This window comes from Styela clava, chromosome 2, assembly GCF_964204865.1.
Source record: "Styela clava chromosome 2, kaStyClav1.hap1.2, whole genome shotgun sequence".
Classification (NCBI taxonomy): Eukaryota; Metazoa; Chordata; class Ascidiacea; order Stolidobranchia; family Styelidae; genus Styela; species Styela clava.
Window position 1 is genome coordinate 1,286,912 of NC_135251.1, and position 18,612 is coordinate 1,305,523.

Below are 18,612 nucleotides of genomic sequence, written 5' to 3' on the forward strand. Positions count from 1 at the left end.
CCCAGAAACTTTTAAAATGGTAAAGTATGGGAAGAATTTTCCGCAGTCAAAGGTCGGGGAAAGGTCCATTCAGTGAATCGTCCAGGGCCAGATTATTTTACTCTGGCCGTATTTTGCCGACCACTGGGATACGCAAACTACCTTACCTTACTGCGAAGACGAGACCAGAAATCCATTCGCGTGTGAATATCGCCCACATGATTCAAGCCTGCCAATGCACACAGAGTACAGAATTAAGTGCGCCGAACATAAAACAGGTTTCGCGAAATCGCCACCCTATCGCCCCCTTAGACTTTTTCGCCCCCCTCTGTATCGTTTTCGCCCACTGGGGGGCGATATCGCCCACTTTGGGAATCACTGTTCTAGACCATGGTGGTCCAAACCCAGGCCCGCGGGCCAGATGGTAATCAAAAATCGCATTTGGTGTTGGTTCGTCATAGAATTAACCAGTAAATCTTTTGGCATATTGTTATATCACCAATGTCACTGAATTGAACAGTGTTCTTAGGCGACCAGCAAAGTTGTATGATGTGCTTGGCAGTCTAAATTGTTATCTGGATTTCAATCTTTTTGGTGACGAATATATGCTAAAAATTTTGGTATCATAGAAAACTAAAAATCGAATTAGCTTAGTTAGCTATGTCTGATAACTAATATTAATGTCATGGCCTTACAATATAATTCATGCCGGGTGTTTTTTTGCAGCCCGCCTGAACGGTATTACAAAAAATGCTGCCTATATGTCAGAACATTTAGTAGTTACCCTCCTGTACCTCACATTTGGTAATCAATCAATCTGCAGGTATTTATTTGTAAGTTATTTTGCAAACTGACGAATTCAAACATATTTTTAACTGAATGTGGGGGGTTACCACAATGCTTGCTTGATATGTCGGCAAGTTTTGTCGGTGACAAAAGAATATAATTTAAAAAAGGCTTTTTAGAATCTTGTGAGCAATGAGCATTTTCCAAATTTAGGATTTTGCTTTAAAAATCCTATAGCTGTTCAAAAGCATTTACATTTGCGGAAACACTTTCACCGTTATGAAGAGTTTGAAATCTTACACTAAACGTAGATATAGAAAGCCTTTTGTGGTTTTAGTAGGTTTTTTGGTGGTTTTTGCATGTTTCAGCTTGATAAATGACAAATACTGATCAACGTGGCTAATCAATTTTGTGGCCCCTGGAGCCGACAACCTTGGACCACCCTGTTCTAGACCTTACCATTGAATTTGAAAAAAATAAATCAAAATACAAAAGTAGACATATCAGAATCGATATGTATTGGGTGAGCCACTCAAACACTGAGGATTCTGACCCATGTTGTCAAATAGATCGGAAGCTTGAGCTTTATGAAATCTATAATACTCACAAAGCAGAAAACTAACATTAAAATATTACTATGATATTAACTTGGCCTATTTCAAATTATTATTACAAGGAGCTAATGGAATGCTGCTTTAATAGAGTAAAGTATCATGGTCCTCTGTATATTTCCTCTGGATATGTTATGCAAAAGACCAAAACAAAATAGCTTGGCAGAGTTAGGTGGCCCATACCTCTCCACTTTCTCATAGCATTTATAATCCATAGATAAAAAAGTTGTGATATCATTGTTAACTCGGAGCAACCTAGTCTAAATTGAAATTAAAAAACAGACGAGGTCTGGACTCTGGAGACAACCAGCCAGGTTCCAGAGGTTAAAGGTTGCTTTGAATGTTAATTTATGAATTCTTTACAAAAGACCAAAACTTAAAGTTTGTCACAAGATTTGATATGAAAAGGCAAGCTTAATTTATGTCTCATAGACCTCATCTGATTCATTGGGATTTACTAAATTACAAATTTGCGGCAGCAGAATTACTGTATATTATGTCAAAAGATTTATAGCGTGAATAATGCTTTGGCGACTGAAATAAATGTAATAAGCTGTGCCTCAAGTTCATACAAGTGGACATTTCATATTTGATCAAGTCAAAATTAAATTTGTTTATGGAACACTTATCATTAATTGTTTAAAAAATATTATTTTTGTTTGAAAGTTCGATTTCCTTTGTTTCTTTTTTACTATCGAACACTCAAACCAAACAGCAATTTTCGGACATGATACGATAACGTGAGAATTATAAATTCACATGCATGAGTGTGATGACCCAGTAGTGAGACCAATGAACTAGACTGCGTTTGCATTACAGATTGGACAAGTTCGAACCGCTGAACACAAGGTGTAATAAAATGGAAAGCCAATGCCGAACTGCAATGATTTCAGTTTTTCAGAAAATAGTAACACCTTCAGTGAACACTCAGGGCTTGGTTTATAATGAAAAACATGAATAGGAGTCGTATAGAATATTTTTTCAAAAACTATATTTGATACTAAAGAAAAAAAATACTGCTTCTCACACTGCTCACACATCAGTAATTTATTTTTCCACAAATGCTGAAATGTGTGACGTATATAGACAGCTTAGAATAAAATAGAACAGGAATCGCATGTCAGTGAGGAGAACGTTTAAGTACCCAGAAGCGGTCTAGTAAATCCAGAGGCGCTAGTCAATGTAAAAATAGAGATTACAAGCACCATTAAGCGTAGTAACCATGACAATTGCTCACCCGGGTCACTGGCAGCTGATTAGTTTAGGTACGAGTTTGAGTTTTCAAGGATGCATAAGGTAGGATTTGCGAAGTGCAGGCGTGTATAAAATATTAACTACCGGTAATTAATTTACCCATTTGCTAAGAAGCTATAATTCAAAAAGGTAAATTTAAAATTATAGAGGTTTTACATAAATTTCACCATGTAATCCAATTCTGGGTTATGAAGGTGTAAAACTATAACATATTAAAAAATCCAATTCAAAATTGCTTCCAACTCTTTCAAAAGCGATAATTATGTGATTATTATTGTGTTATACCTCTGTACTGCCCAAGGATGATTTTAAAGCTTGTAGTTGATCTGATGACAGGTTGCAGTTTCCAAGGCCCAACTCTTCAACACAGGATTGATTGGAAAGTATTTGTCCAACTGATGATAAGCCTTCAACTCCCATGTTTGCGTTTCTATGCAGGTTGAACTCCATGATCTATAAAGAAACAAGAACAATTTAAGGTCGTAATTGGACTGTTATTAATCTTGTTGAATTAAGCAACAAATTGAGCATGGACAGTGGTTTTCACCCTTTTTCATGGAGCGGAATTCTAATGAAACATTCCAGTTGATAGAGGCCCTGTGTGCAATAGTTCATTGCCATTTATTGGCTAAATTGTATAAAACATGAATACACATTAAGCAAATCTAATACTGACAAAACAAAATGAACTACTCATGTAGTATGTTAACCAAGATGGCGGACACTGGAACGTAGAATGGGTAGCAGGTTAGGGTTAGGCCACAATTTCAGGTACAAATACTACAGCAGTCACCAGGCTAGTCCCCGAACTCGCAATAGAACTGAAATAAGTAAAATTGGAATAAATTTATGGCCTAACCCTAACCTGGTACACATGCTACAATCCGGTGCACATACTACAAGAGCACTGAAAAAATTCTGCTCTACGGTGTTTTCGGTTACCATTCCATGTCGGGTATGGGCAGGCGCGCAGCCAGGATTTTCAAAAGGGGAGGGTTTCATAATCATAAATTCCCATTGCGGTCTGTAACAGTCTTCGCATTACGCGCTTGTTAAATTCTTTTCAGACGTCTTTTCAGCGTATAATGATTATTCTTGTCGCGTGAAATATCCAATCTCTGACAACTACAAAATTCTAAAATGTCTTTATATATCAGTTTAATTGTGTCCAACGTAACTTGCGGTTGCTTCTCCTTACGTCAAAATTAAAACATTAGTTCTCTGAAATGCCACGGCGATGGGTGGACATAAAAATATGAGATAAATGGTGTATTTAATTTTAATACGCATTTTTGGAATCTTGCCAACTCGTTATCGCTGTTAGAAAAATCTCAATAACTGATATAAAATCCCGAAAAGTACAATTTTATTTCGTACAATAAAAATGCATATGAAGTATATCGTTAAATCAAAAATACATATTCATCGCCGCGATTACGCCACTTGTTAAAGGAGCTGACGTTTACAACGAAAAATGATTTTTCTGTTGTGCAAAGTAATCAATTCGTGACCGATAAGGGCATATTTAAAATATCTTGCTTTATTAATTTAATTCTCTTCATTTTAACCAGCGTTTGCGTCGCGACCCCGAACCCCCACACCCCCCTGGCTGCGCCACTGGGTATGGGATTAGTTAGCCAGTTTTCAGATGCATGGACTTGATGGTGGAGAAAGCCTTAACCGACCAGTGGGTACATGAACCACCCTATGGTGGCGAGGAGTCCAGTCATCCTCTCATACGTAATCAACCCTGCATGTGATTTGAAACTGCGAACCCATGCATGGTAATCAGAGGTGCGGTGGCAAGCATATTCCTAACATTCAGCAGAATTTGACACACTGCCGAGCCATGCGCCACACAGCTGAGAGTTTCTCCATATTAAAGCCCAACAAGTCGGGACAGAATAAGTAAAAGAAATTCCTGTTCTTTAGTTGAACACCAATGCTCGCCATAATTTTATTTGCTTAGAACCAGATCATGTTCGTTTCATTGGACTACACATAAATATTTTAGGGAAGTGGTTGCCAAAGGGGCATATCTGCTGTAAATTTACAGGATATATATGCATACTGGCTATTTTGCAATTGATGATAATTTTCTGTTGTTACATATATATTTTCAAACAACTTCATTGATTGTAGGAATCATGTTAATTTAAGATTAAGTAAAATTATATATCACTCAAGGGAAATGCCAGTGGGGGAGATTACATGGGTAATAACCCTCATTTTTACTTTTTTACGATTCAAAATTTCTGCCTTCTACTTAAAACAAACAATGGCCTCGTTTAACTTCCAGCAAATCACAGTATTGCGGTCAAAACTATTTTATTCTGTGCACTATCACCTCAACGCAATTATCACCACAAGTTTTTATTTGTTTTTACAGCATCTTATGCTTTCATAGCGCTGATAAAAATGCTTATCTCCGTTATTATTGAGATATTTACCTTACTCATCATCAATCATATCGTGATTATTGATAAACAATTGCACAAGGTTCAGAATCAAGATCGTTAAAACTGCATGGTTTATTAATGAAGAATTGCCAAGTGTGGCGGCATCAAAAAAATGGACTTATTCCCTAAAAAAACATCAAATTTATTCTTCGACTGATGAGAACCTCAGTACAATTGTAGAATCCGCGAAAAATACAAATGTGTAATTGTGGTTTGTAATCAAGAAAGAGGGCATACATGTTTTATTTTCTAATCAAAACATACATGAAACGAATTTACCCATCGCCTAAAGATGATTACGGTACATTACATTTGGCTGCTTAAAAGGAGAGAAGTGTTATATGTTTATTTAAGGAATATAAATAGCGGTGCATTGAAAATAAAAATGGATTTTATGGAAGTTATTCGTGACAATTAATAGTTTTATGTTTCATACACATTTAATCGATGCTAGATGTGAGCTTGTCTTTGTGTATATAAATGATTAAAATGTCTGATATCAGCGAGTCGCAAATGACTTTCAAAATTAATTTTCTCGATTTCTATCGCTTTATTTCTAAACGTTAGCACATAGAAACAATTTTTAAGATATGGGTTAATATTTCGCGACTTACCGTATATTAAATTAATTTGGGAACCACTTTTATAATCAAATGCGGGCATGTAAGAAATTGTTTATATACATAAAATGAAATACGAAATGTATTAATATTTTAAGTCAGATCAAAAAAATGGGATATACATGCATATATCATTTGTTTATTGTCCGTAATCATGTCATATTTCGTAACTGACAATTCATGGTAATTTTGTTCTCGTTATATTTCATTTACATTCGTGTTTGTGCCATATTTCATATTTGAATTATATGGTAGCGATATGTAGGACATCGAAAATGCAAGATTAGAGAGGTTGATGTTACCTTCGTCTTTCTGAAGCAATTTTTTTGCGCAAACGACGACATTTTTGTGAGAAAATTCACTTCACAAAAACAATGCGTGTACCAGTTAGCTGAATTATCAAACATTCAGTGAGTAAAAGACTGAATATTTTATGAAAAGACCAAACAAAATAGCTTGGCAAATTAGGTGGCCCATACCTCTCCACTTACCCATAGCATTTATAATCCATAAATAAAAAAAATATGTGATATCATTGTTAACTCGGAGCAACCTAGTCAAAATTGAAATTTAAAAACAGACAAGGTCTGGAGACAACCAGCCAGGTTCCATAGGTCAAAGGTTGCTTTGAATGGTAATTTATGAATTCTTTACAAAGGACTAAAACTTAAAGTTTATCACAAGATTTGTTATGAAAAGGCAAGCCTAATCTATCTCTCATAGACCTCATCTGATTCATTGGGATTTCCTAAATTACAAGTTTACGGCAGCAGAATTACTGTATAATATGTCAAAAGATTTATAGTGTGAATAATGCTTTGGCGACTGAAATATTTGATCCAGTCAAAATTAAATTTGGTTATGGAACACTTATCATTAATTGTTTAAGAAATATTATTTTTGATATTTTACTTTTTCTTTTTACTATCGAACACTCAAACCAAACAGCATTTTTTGGAAATGATAGAATAACATGCGAACTATGAATTCACATGCATGGGCGTGATGACCAATGAACTTGACTGCGTTTGCACAAGTTCAAACCACTGAACACAAGCTGTAACGAAATGGAAGGCCAATGCCGAACTGAAATGATTTTTTATTTTTTAGAAAATAGTAACTCCTTCAGTGGACACTTGTACAGGGCTTGGTTTAGAGTGAAACCATGAATAAGAGTCATAAGAATATTTTTCTCAAAAACAATATTCGATAAGTACTCAAGAAAATGAATGCTGCTCCTCACTGCCCATTTATTCTAAAATTTTAATAAATATCAGTTGAACTTGGAAGTTTATCAGAAAAAAAATCTACCCTTGGGTGCAATATAGGGCCATTTTAGGTATTTCACACAATCACGGGACAAAAATCAACAGAATTAAATTGCTCATAGGAATTGGTTATTATGTATTTCAAACAAATATTCAAAAAAATGAGTAGGCCTGAAAGCTATTATTCAAAAAGGTAAATTTAAAATTATAGAGGTTTTACATAAATTTCACCATGTAATTGAATTCTGGGTTATGAAGGTGTGAAACTATAACATATTAAAAAATTTCTCTTGAAAACTCTTTCAAAAGCGATAATTATTTGAATATTATTGTGTTATACCTCTGTGTTGCCCAAGGATGATTTTAAAGCTTGTAGTTGATCTGATGACAGATTGCAACTGCGAAGGCTCAATTCTTCAACACAGGATTGATTGGAAAGTATTTGTCCAACTGATGATAAACCTTCAACTCCCATGTTTGTGTTTCCACTCAGCTTCAACTCCAAGATCTACAAAGAAACAAGAACAATTTAAGGTCGTAATTGGACTGTTATAAACCTTGTTGAATTAAGCAACAAATCAAGCATAGACATTGGTTTTCACCCTTTTTCATGGAGCGGAATTATAATGAAACATTCCAGTTGATAGAGGCCCTGTGTGCAATAGTTCATTGCCATATTGGCTAAATTGTATAAAACATGAATACACATTAAGCAAATCTAATACTGACAAAACAAAATGAACTACTCCATGTAGTATGTTAACCAAGATGGCGGACATTGGAAAGTAGAATGGGTAGCAGGTTAGGGTTAGGCCATAATTTCAGGTACAAATACTACGGCAGTCACTAGGCTGGTCACCGAACTCTAAATAAAACTGAAACAAGTAAAATTGGAATAAATTTATGGCCTAACCCTAACCTGGTACACATGCTACGTTCCGGTGCGCATACTACAGGGGCGCTCAAAATTCTGCTCCATGGTGTTTTCGGTTACCCTTCCATGTCGGGTATGGGATTAGTTAGCGAGTTTTCAGAAGCATGGACTTGATGGTGGAGAAAGCCGTAACCGACCAGTGGGTACATGAACTCCCCTATGGTGGCGAGGAGTCCAGTCATCCTCTCATACGTAATCAACCCGGCATGTGATTCGAAAGTGCGAACCCATACATGGTAATCAGAGGTGCGGTGGCGAGCATATTCCTAACTCTTAGCAGAATTTGCCACACTGCCGAGCCATGCGCCACACCTCTGAGAGTTTCTCCATATTACCGGCCAACAAGTCGAGACAGAATAAGTAAAAGAAATTTCTGTTCTTTAGTTGAACACCAATGCTCGCCATAGTTTTATATGCTTAGAACCAGATCATGTTCGTTTCATTGCACTACACATACGAATTTGTAGGTAAGTGGTTGCCAGAAGGGCATATCTGCTGTAAATTTACAGGATATATTAGCATACTGACTATTTTGCAATTGATGATAATTTTCTGCTGTTACATATATATTTTCAAACAACTTCATTGATTGTAGGAATCATGTTAATTTAAGATTACCGTATTTACTCGCAAATACGCCGAGTTTAAAACTCAAAAAAAAAGTTGCCCAACTAAGGGACCGTCTTATGCGCGCATAACTCAGATAGCACCAAAAAATTGGCTCCTTCGCGCATCGAGACTTTGATCACGCAACGAAATGATATAATGCTGACTTGCCGGTAATTGCAACAGCTACAAACCAAGCTTAATTCTCACGATAAAGAGCGTGCACGCACAAACCACACACGCGATCGCTTGTCTAGGTGTGATTGTCTGATCATAAACGTGACCGCTTGTATTTGATTAAATTTATTTGAATCTTTTGCATAAGAGCAACAGCATTGATCTACCAGCCCTCTCGTGGTCAAAACGTTATCATTTGTGCACAAGTAAGAATCAGATAGAAGTTTCGTGTAGAATAATACTCACGGCATTAATTCTTAACAATAAAACTGTAATTTCAATCATTTTGAACAACCATTCACGGTAACTGAAAGGTTGAAATAACATATGAATATGATGTGATAAATACTGTGCTGTACGTCCATGGGTTAGGCAACAGCTGTGTTTTCCGTTTTTTCCTGAATCAGCAAAACAGAAGGGTCATAAATTAATCACTTTATTTCGTGGTAGCCGCTTTCTTTTTGAAGTGCCGTTATCGGGCAGGGAGTGCTTCATTGCACCGGCCACGTTTTTGTTTTTAGGATTAAGACAAATAACAGCTGGTACACAAAGTCAATTAAATAATCGGCAGACACTTTGGCATACATTATAAAATATATCAGCCCATATATGAAGCTCACACAAATCATGTTTGAGAAGACTTGCGAAAAATAACCAAATTTATTGCTGTGTCCGCTCAGGATATCTCGACTACCTTAATATAAAACAATGATTGTAAAATATTTTCAATCAAAAATGTCCTCATGTTATACGTTTGGTACTTCAAGTCGGCGCTGATTTAATTCCTTTCATGTTGGCAGTTATTTAGTTGTGCCGCAAAGTGCTGTCTTCCATTACGGTAAAACAGAAAATATAATAATCGAAAATTGTTTTAATCAAAATGTGGACAGCGGCGCTAGAATGTATGTGTCATATACAAGATCATAGCGAATCGCGATATTTGAATATTAAATTTGAATTGAACATCATTGACTGTAATAGATGCCTGCGCCGTGTTACGATTTGTGGAAACGGCGTATATGCGAATTTTTATAAATTCACTATTTCGAAGCTGTTATTAGGGAGTCGGCTTATCCGCGTGATAGGCGTATAGTCGAGAAAATACGGTAAGTAAAATTATATATCACTCAAGGGAAAAGGCAGTGGGGGTGATTACATGGGTAATAACCCTCATTTTTTTTAATTTTCCACGATTCAAAATTTCTGCCTTCTACTTGGAGCAAACAACGGCCTCGTTTTACTTTCAGCAAATCACAGTATTGCGGTCAAAACTATTTCATTCTGTGCACTATCACCTCAACGCAATTATCACCACAAGTTTTTATTTGTCTTTACAGCATCTTATGCTTTCATAGCGCTGATAAAAATGCTTATCTCCGTTATTATTCAGATATTTACCTTACTCACCATCAATCATATCGTGATTAATCAAGATTATCAAAAATGCATGGTTTATTAATGAAGAATTGCCAACTGTGACAGCATCAATGAAATGAACTTTTTCCCTAAGAAAACATCAAATTTATTCTTCGACTGATGAAAACCTCGAAATTGTTTATATACATAAAACAAAATACGAAATGGAATATTATTTTGCATCACATCAAAACATTAGGACATACATGCATATATCATTTATTTATTGTCTATAATCATGTCATATTTCGTGACTGACAATTTACGGTAATTTTATTCTCGCTATATTTCATGTACATTCGTGTTTGTGCCATATTTCATATTCAAATTTTATGGTAGCGTCATGTAGGGCATCGAAAATACAAGATTAGAGAGATTGATGTTACCTCCGTCTCTCTACAGCAGGGGTCACCAACCTTTTCGAAGCCGAGGGCTACTTTTTGGGTACAGATTAAGCCGAGAGCTACCAGTTCAATGTACACTTCTATAAAAGTCAGTTTGCTCGATTAAGTTTTAAATATTGATAATTATTGGTATTTAGTCAAGTAGACCCACTAATAAACTTTAGGATTCTCCAGGATATCAAACGATTATCACAACGTCGCAATAAATTTCTATCAGTGACACTTGCATTTAAAAACTGAGTGTTTTCAAATTGATTTTAAAGTGATCACTAGTATATTATCCTAGGAAACCAAAACGCTCTTGGATTATTTGCAAACACTATGCACAAGCCTAAGATAAAACGGACTTAACAGTTGTGCTATCATATTTTACAGAGTGTTGTTCTGCGGCGCGTAACTTGACACTGTAACTCTGAGCGAGACTTGCAGATCATCAGAAAGTCGTGTTCCGTGTTTGTTCCGGGTGAAGTACATGTCAAAAAATGTTGATTAACAAAGATAGATTGAACCAAACAATAGCTTCGAAAAATGGGATTGCCGTATGATTTAAATCGCAAGCTTTTTCTGCACATACTGCGCTGACATGTGGATAGTTAAGCGTGGTAGATTGTGTGATTTCACTCCGCTTTGCCGTCGCTAAAATCGTCCAGCAAATAAACAATTCAGACACACGCAAACTTTTTTCACAGGGTTAAAAATAAATCCACCTCTCATTCATTGTGAAAATGGTTGATTCTCTATCGCTTTACTGCCATTTTTCCTTGGAATCAATAATTGTATTATTGCTACTCCACAAACCGATGGACAAGCAAAAACGGAGTGGCAGTTCTTACCACTTCATGGCAGCTCCTGCAACGAACGAACAGATGGCAGCTCTTGCCATGGTTTTTGACGCGGTCACAGCAGCACAATTTTCTGCCATTCTTATGTGGCAGCTAAAAAGTCGGTCGCCGTGGGTTTGGCTTGGCCATAGCGGGCTATGGTTTGGGAATACCTCCATGGTTTTGCGGCAGCTGTAGACGTCACAGAATACTTGACACTGTACTTGAAAAAACGCAGGTTCGTGGAAGGTGATATATGTGTGATGTCATAATTGGAAGATTATTAAATGACCCGTCACATTACTGAGGTCAAATCAGGTTGATTGTAACAATAATTAATATAGTGCGATTCCCAGTTCCCATAGAAGTGTGATCTATACCAGGGGTCGGCAAGCACCGAGCCGCGGCCCATTGCCGGTCCGTGGAAAGGTTACTGCCGGTCCGCAGAGAGGTGAACAAGCGAACAAGCACAACACCTGGAGTCCGCAAACTGCGGGCCAAAGGCGGCCCGCGAGCTAATTTGTTGCGGCCCTCGAACGACCGGAAATTTATTACATAAAACAAAAATTGATCCCAATTATATTATTATTATATTATTGTCTCTACACGGATTTATGTGGTGAAAAATGCTGCTGCACGGCGCTTGTTATGTAACAAGTAGCGTCAGTTGTATGTCGTTCGAGGTCATTTTGGGACAGGCTTTCAACACAGCAGTAGAAGGACAGCAAAGCGAATGCTCCATAATTTGAATTTGAATTAATCGAAGGCGGAAATATTGCGGCCCGCGCGCTACCGGAAATGTGTATATTTGGAACATGAAGTTTGCCGACCACCGCACAACACTATTAAGCAGCATGGGTGACTTCATAAACAATTGCCATATCAGTATGTCGCAATAATGCTGGGTCAATTGTTTTCTCTACGCCCGTATAAGAATGTCTCTCATCAGTCCGAATAAGATCTCCCCAATAAAATGATACAGTCATTGTTAACTTTCCCGAAATCCTATTACTGTACTGTGAGGCCTGGTTTTCAATATTCAGGGGCGTAGCCAGAAATTTTCAAAGAGGGGTTCTGAATTTTTTTTTTTGCCAAGTTAGATTGAAACAGCTAGCGGGTCCGATCGAACGCTGGAATTCGCGTGTTTTTATTAATCTTTGGGTCTAAAAAGCATTTCAAGCTACGGAAAATTGCTATCTATGATACAGAAAAATGATTTTACTTTTTTTACATTTCAAAAGAGGGGGGGAGGGTTTCGACCCGAAATAGCTTGGCAAATCAGGTGGAAAATACCTCTCCACTTTCCCATAGCATTTGCCCTAATTGGCGTAATTGGACTGCTATAAATCTTGTTGAATAAAGCAACAAATCAAGTATGGACAGTGGTTTCACCTTTTCGATAGAGCGGAATTCGAATGAAAAATTCCAGTTGGTCAAGGAGCCCACATGTGCAATAGTTCATTGCCTTTTATTGACTAAATTGAATAAACCATGAATATGTATTAAGCAAATCTAATACTGACAAAACAAAATGAACTACTATGTAGTATTTGAACCAAGATGGCGGACACTGGAACGCAGAACGGGTAGCAGGTTAGTGTTGGGCCATAATTTCAGGTTCAAATACTAAGGCAGTCATTAGGCTAGTCCCCGCACTCGTAATAGAACTGAAATAAGTAAAATTGGAATAAATTTATGGCCTAACCCTAACCTGGTACACATGCTACGATCCGGTGCACATACTACAGGAGCACTGAAAATTCTGCTCTATGGGGTTTTGCACATACTGTATAGTCAGTAAGTATTCGTCAAATAAGAAATTTAACTATATTAATTACATTTGTGCCACGGACCGCAGATTTCAGGTTTAAAACCAGGTCCACCACAACACTCCTATGTGACAATTCAGTAAATACTTTCAAACTAAAAAAATTCTGATATATAATTTAACATATAATTAATATAATTCTACTATATAGTAGTAACTCCAAATATGAGCTGCTTGCCTAAAGCCCTATTTATAGTGAAAACATGAAAACAAATTTTAAAGAATTTAATATCAGAAATTATACCTTCACATTTGATTCTTTCAATTCAGATGCCAGAGTTTGGAGTGAGGATGACTTGAGATCACACCCAGAGAAATCCATTGATAGTGACGTACAGTAGGAAGCTACTGACCCAATGACATGAACATCACTGATTGAGAGAGGATGACCAGACATGTCAATTTTGTCAAGAGATGATTTGACAATGTCACTCATTCCATCCTTGGCTTCATTCAATGCAGTGAAAAGTTCCAAAAGATCTGATTTGTTTAATCTTTTTTTAAGTTGTAATTGCAGACTTTTCTTGAGAATATCTCGTTTTTCTTCAAGATCCTGAATTTCTGTGAAAATATAAGAATATATGTATACTGATGATACTTGTGTCTGAATGATAAGTTACTATTCAGTAAATAATGAATTGCAAATATCATTAGCGCTTATCTCTTTTAAATTAGTTATTGGAAAATTAAATCTAGTCAGCCATAGCCAATCAATGTATTGGGCACCTCATTGTACTAATGTGTCTGTTACATTGTTTGGACTGGTGTTTGTTATTGCACTTCAGATTTCCCCAAGCTTAAAACTTTAGTACAAATCCAGTGTAAAATGTGTAATAATAATGATTGATGCGTATTAATGATGCTCGGCTACTTTTTGCTTTGCAATAAAGCACCCAAGTACAGACATGGGCAAAGTATGACCCGTGGGCCAAATCCGTCCCATTGAGTAATTCAATCTGGCCCGCATGATTAGTTAAAATTAGCTCAAGAAATTTGTTGAGATTGCGATTAAAATTAGTCTTGGCACGAGGCTTATTGTTTTCCACTTTTGCTTTTGTTACACTGTAAATATTTTTCATAAAATGTAACTTTTTACATTACACTTACATGGCCCGCAAGTCTAAGTGGGCACAATTTTTGGCCCCTGGTCGAAAAATATTGCCCATCCTTGCCCTAGTAGCATCTGGAGCTCTGCCCTATCACCAAGAATTACAGCATTGATGAATTAATTTTTTATATGAACTTATTCATGGATTTGGCTCCGAACAATGCCCTGTAACAGTGTCCACTGATAAGCTAGGCAGAGTTACTGTTTCCTAAAATTACAGGAATATTCCTAGGTCAGCATTGTCTACCATATTTATTACACCCTAGGGCCTAGGTGAAGAGACAAGTATGCGATGTGAACCCGAGATGAGTAACCTACAATGCCAATACAGTTATTAGGTTGAAATTTTTAACTTCTAGGCCATTGCACTGATTAATTGATAATGCGAGAAACGCCTAACAAATTTTAGATTCGAATCGAGAAAAAAAAATGGCTCTAGCTTGGATTTGAATCAACAATAAACAACACATTACCTTTGAGTGAAATTCCGGCTGCTTCATAAACTGTCGGATTCAATAAAAATCCACACATCATTTTTCTGACGAAAACAAAGTGACCGGTATGAAGATGTTTATCCACGAACTCCTTAAAAGATTTTAAATCCAGTCCAAGAATATAGAAAGATGTGAGCATTTCTTGAATACTTTGATGTTGAAAGTAAAGAAGGTGGATTCCTTGAAAGAGTTTACGATATATTCCTCCAGGAGCCAGAATTGCTAGATCGGTTGCTTCTTCGGGTTTTAGATGAACTTGACGAAAATCATCTCCTGTAAATAGAACTCGTTGTTTTAATGTCCCAATGTATGATAGTTCTTTTAATTTGTCCAAAACTTCCATAGTAATCTCTTGGTGAGTGTGGGGTGATCGTAAGATACTTTGCATGACCACAATCATAATACCACTCATGGTGTTTGGTTTGAAGTCAGATTTGAATTTTAATGCTATCAGCGTGTAAACCAGCATCACAGGGGTAGTGCACAGTAACAAGAGTGGTGGAGCTTTGATTTTGAGAAATTCTATTATTTTCTCGGCTTCTTCATTTCCTTCATATCCAGAAATTATTTCCTTGATGGAGTCCATTGTTAATCCAGCAAGTGCAATGACCTTGTCTGGTCGAACTTCTCCCCAATAATTTCTGATGGAATGTTCACGACTGGACGATATAATGCGACAGCCAGGAAATAATTTTTCAGAGAGAAAATTCCACATTATTACCTCAGGATATGCAGGCTCATCTAGACTGATGAGTTCATAAACTCCATCAACTGTATATTGAAGAGTATCCAAGGAGTCGAGCATAAACAAAACTTCCTCTGGGTGAGTTTTTGCAATGTCTATTGCTTTCACTCTTTCTTCTTTTGTGAGATTGTTGAAAATTAGTTCTTCTGCTGTTACTTTACTGTCGTTCATAAATTGTTTACATTCTACATATGGAACCATCTTGATATTCCCCTGAAAATATTTTCCCTGTATGACATCTCTTGAGGTTGCTTTCATGAGTGTGGTCTTTCCTGAACCAGGGGGCCCCACGAAACAGACATGACCATGTTTAAAGTTGTTAAACAATTCATCAAGTTGTGTCTCTTTTCTGATCCCTATTTCTCTTTCTCGTTGTAAATACTTTTGTTGATTAGGTGACTCTGGTACATAATCGTGTTCAGGGATTCTTCCACCTCTATAAAAATCAATTTCTTCCAATTGAGGAGTTACGTCCACATTTAGTTTTCTCTTGAAAACTCCATGAGGTTCAGCAAAGTCATAGAAGTCAGTGCACTTTTCAGTGTTATCATTGACTTTTGCTATTACTTTTTGATAAGACATCATATTTGCTTTACAATGTCATACACTTTAAACATCCAGCGTATTGACCATCTGGTAAAGCTTCATAAAAAAAGATCCATCCGATGTAATATTCAATAATACTTTTCGACAATAACTTCAAAGTTCTAGGATATAAACTTTAACTAAACCTGCTACAAATCTAACAAGAAAACATTTGTCATCCAAGTGCGATGAAGCCTAACATAGATGCCATTAAATCTGTTATATAATGTACACTTTTGTAAACAGTCGCTATTCATAATATCTTTGTAACATTTACATAATTGTTCCCACATTAATATTTTTGTTTTCACGATTTCAAGTAATACATTCAATGATGTTTCATGCGACACCCATTCCACGCCTTCTGTTTTGAACAGAGCCGCCAAAAAGTACTTGCGGACCCCTGCTCTATGTGTGAGGAAATACTTTTTTGGCAAAAATATTTCCACACCGACAGAAATTACTTTATATTGAGTGTTTTTAGGACAGGAATGCAGAAAGGAGTACCGGTATGTATTAGTTCCGATCATAAGGATAGCGCACTGAAAAAATTTTTATTTTTTTATTTTCTGCAAGGATAAAACTCTCTAAAGAGAAATTTGTTTATTTTAAAGTGAGTACCTAATGAAATCTGACATGTAGAGTTATGAAAAACTTCTCGTACTCGTCATGGTACATAGTCATGATTCCGCTGCTAAAATTAGGTGACAAATGCAAGTTTAAACTACCCATCAACTGACTCTGATGACCCCAAAAGGTCGTATCGTTGCCCCCCAGTCATATACCGAAAACTATTTTTTTGATATTTGTTTATGTGTGCATGAATTGTTTTCTTGGATTGACAAAATGAAATAAACTCTCTCTCTCTCTCTCCATCAGATATTGTTGGCTATATTAGACCCCAAACATTCAAAAACAAAACAAAACTGGTATTTCAGGGTATTAATAAAATGCCATATGTTACCGATCGCTTCTACACTGAGAGTTTTAATTTTATGTAAGACCAGTCGTAAGTCTTCATATAATCCCCGCCAGCCCCCAAATAATTTTTATTGCCATGTATTCGAACCCGGTATTTTTCCGATGAATATCTAATTACAAAAACTAAATTAAAAAACTATTATAAATAATTATAAAAACTAAATCTATGCCAAATAAAAATAACATAATCTCTTTCCACGAAATACCAAGTATATTTATGAGCTTTCGTTACATCATAGTCTAACTTCTTCAGATAAAACAAGATATGGCTGCAAATTATAAAGATCAGTAATTAGTTAAAAATTGTAAGATAAAAATCACAGAAATACATTATACATTGGTTGGTTGGTTTATCTTCATAATACTATCTCAGTCACGCATCCTTGTGGCAACAGCCACATACGGATCCGGAATAGAAAGTAAACAAGGAGAAAGGGCCTGCAGTTCAATACACAAAACCCTAGTACACCCCATAAATCTGTGCTCTTGATATGTGTTCTGATTCTCTAGACCTGCTCGGACTCAAAAATTTCACTTGTTCTATTACCATCACAAATTGCAATATTAAACTTAAATTCAATTGCTGATTCAGACATACAAATTTTATTTCTATATACATGATTCTTATCCATTTTTCATCGCTGATGCTTTATCTGAAAGATTACTTTTATAAAGCAAGGGCCAAAATCCTCTGTGGCCTGACCTGTCTTGCAACCTGACCAACATTAATAATGATCAATCAATTCTTGTTGAATTATTTTGCATTCTGTTGCTTCAAAAGTGTTGACTTTGTTTGTGGTAATAAAATCTCCCGAAATATGACTAGTTTATGTACTATTATTTTGAATATATATTGAAACACAAGAATATTTAAACTCTAATGACATAAAAAGTAGTTTCAGATTTCGGCGCTCCAGAAATATGTGTACCAATACAGAGGAAGCTAATTTTGTTCGCCTACTTTACATCATGTTGTGTTTAAGTGGGCAGACCTATGGGCAGAGGGTTTATTTACCAGACAGTCTCCGAACTCGTAATGGGCTATTGCAAGTGACACTACAGGACAATTCCGGAAATTTTACATTTTTTCCCAAATTTTTTCTCCACCATCAAGTTTGTGCATTTGAAAAGTGGCTAACTAATCCTATACCCGACATGGACTGGTAACCAGGTAAGAATCCGTGGTTCTATGTATAATTAAGCCATCTAATTGGCTTTCTTCTTCCCGGGATAAATATGTAAATCCTATTCCTAATGGAGGTGGCAGCCAGTGTTTCAAAAACAGGTATTATCACATTAATGTCAATCTTTTAGCATAAATACTGAGACATCACGTGTTTCAAGTTTTTTTTTGCTCAGAACATGGCTCTGTGCAAGCAAGTAGTGAGCATATTTAAATGCCGACTGTAACCACAGAACTCACTTACGCTTCATTCAGACAAAAAAGGAAAGTATAACACAAGTATCTTTTGTACAATGGTCCCGTCCAAAACACTCCCACCAATGCTGAAAATAAGAAAATTAGTAATTATCCAG

At 36.3% G+C, this 18,612-nt stretch overlaps 1 protein-coding gene across 1 annotated transcript in view; it reads right to left on the reverse strand.

The window, feature by feature from the left end:
- LOC120335274 (uncharacterized) overlaps positions 1–18,612 on the reverse strand; it is a 241,649-nt gene that overhangs the window by 149,286 nt on the left and 73,751 nt on the right. The window lies entirely within an intron of this gene.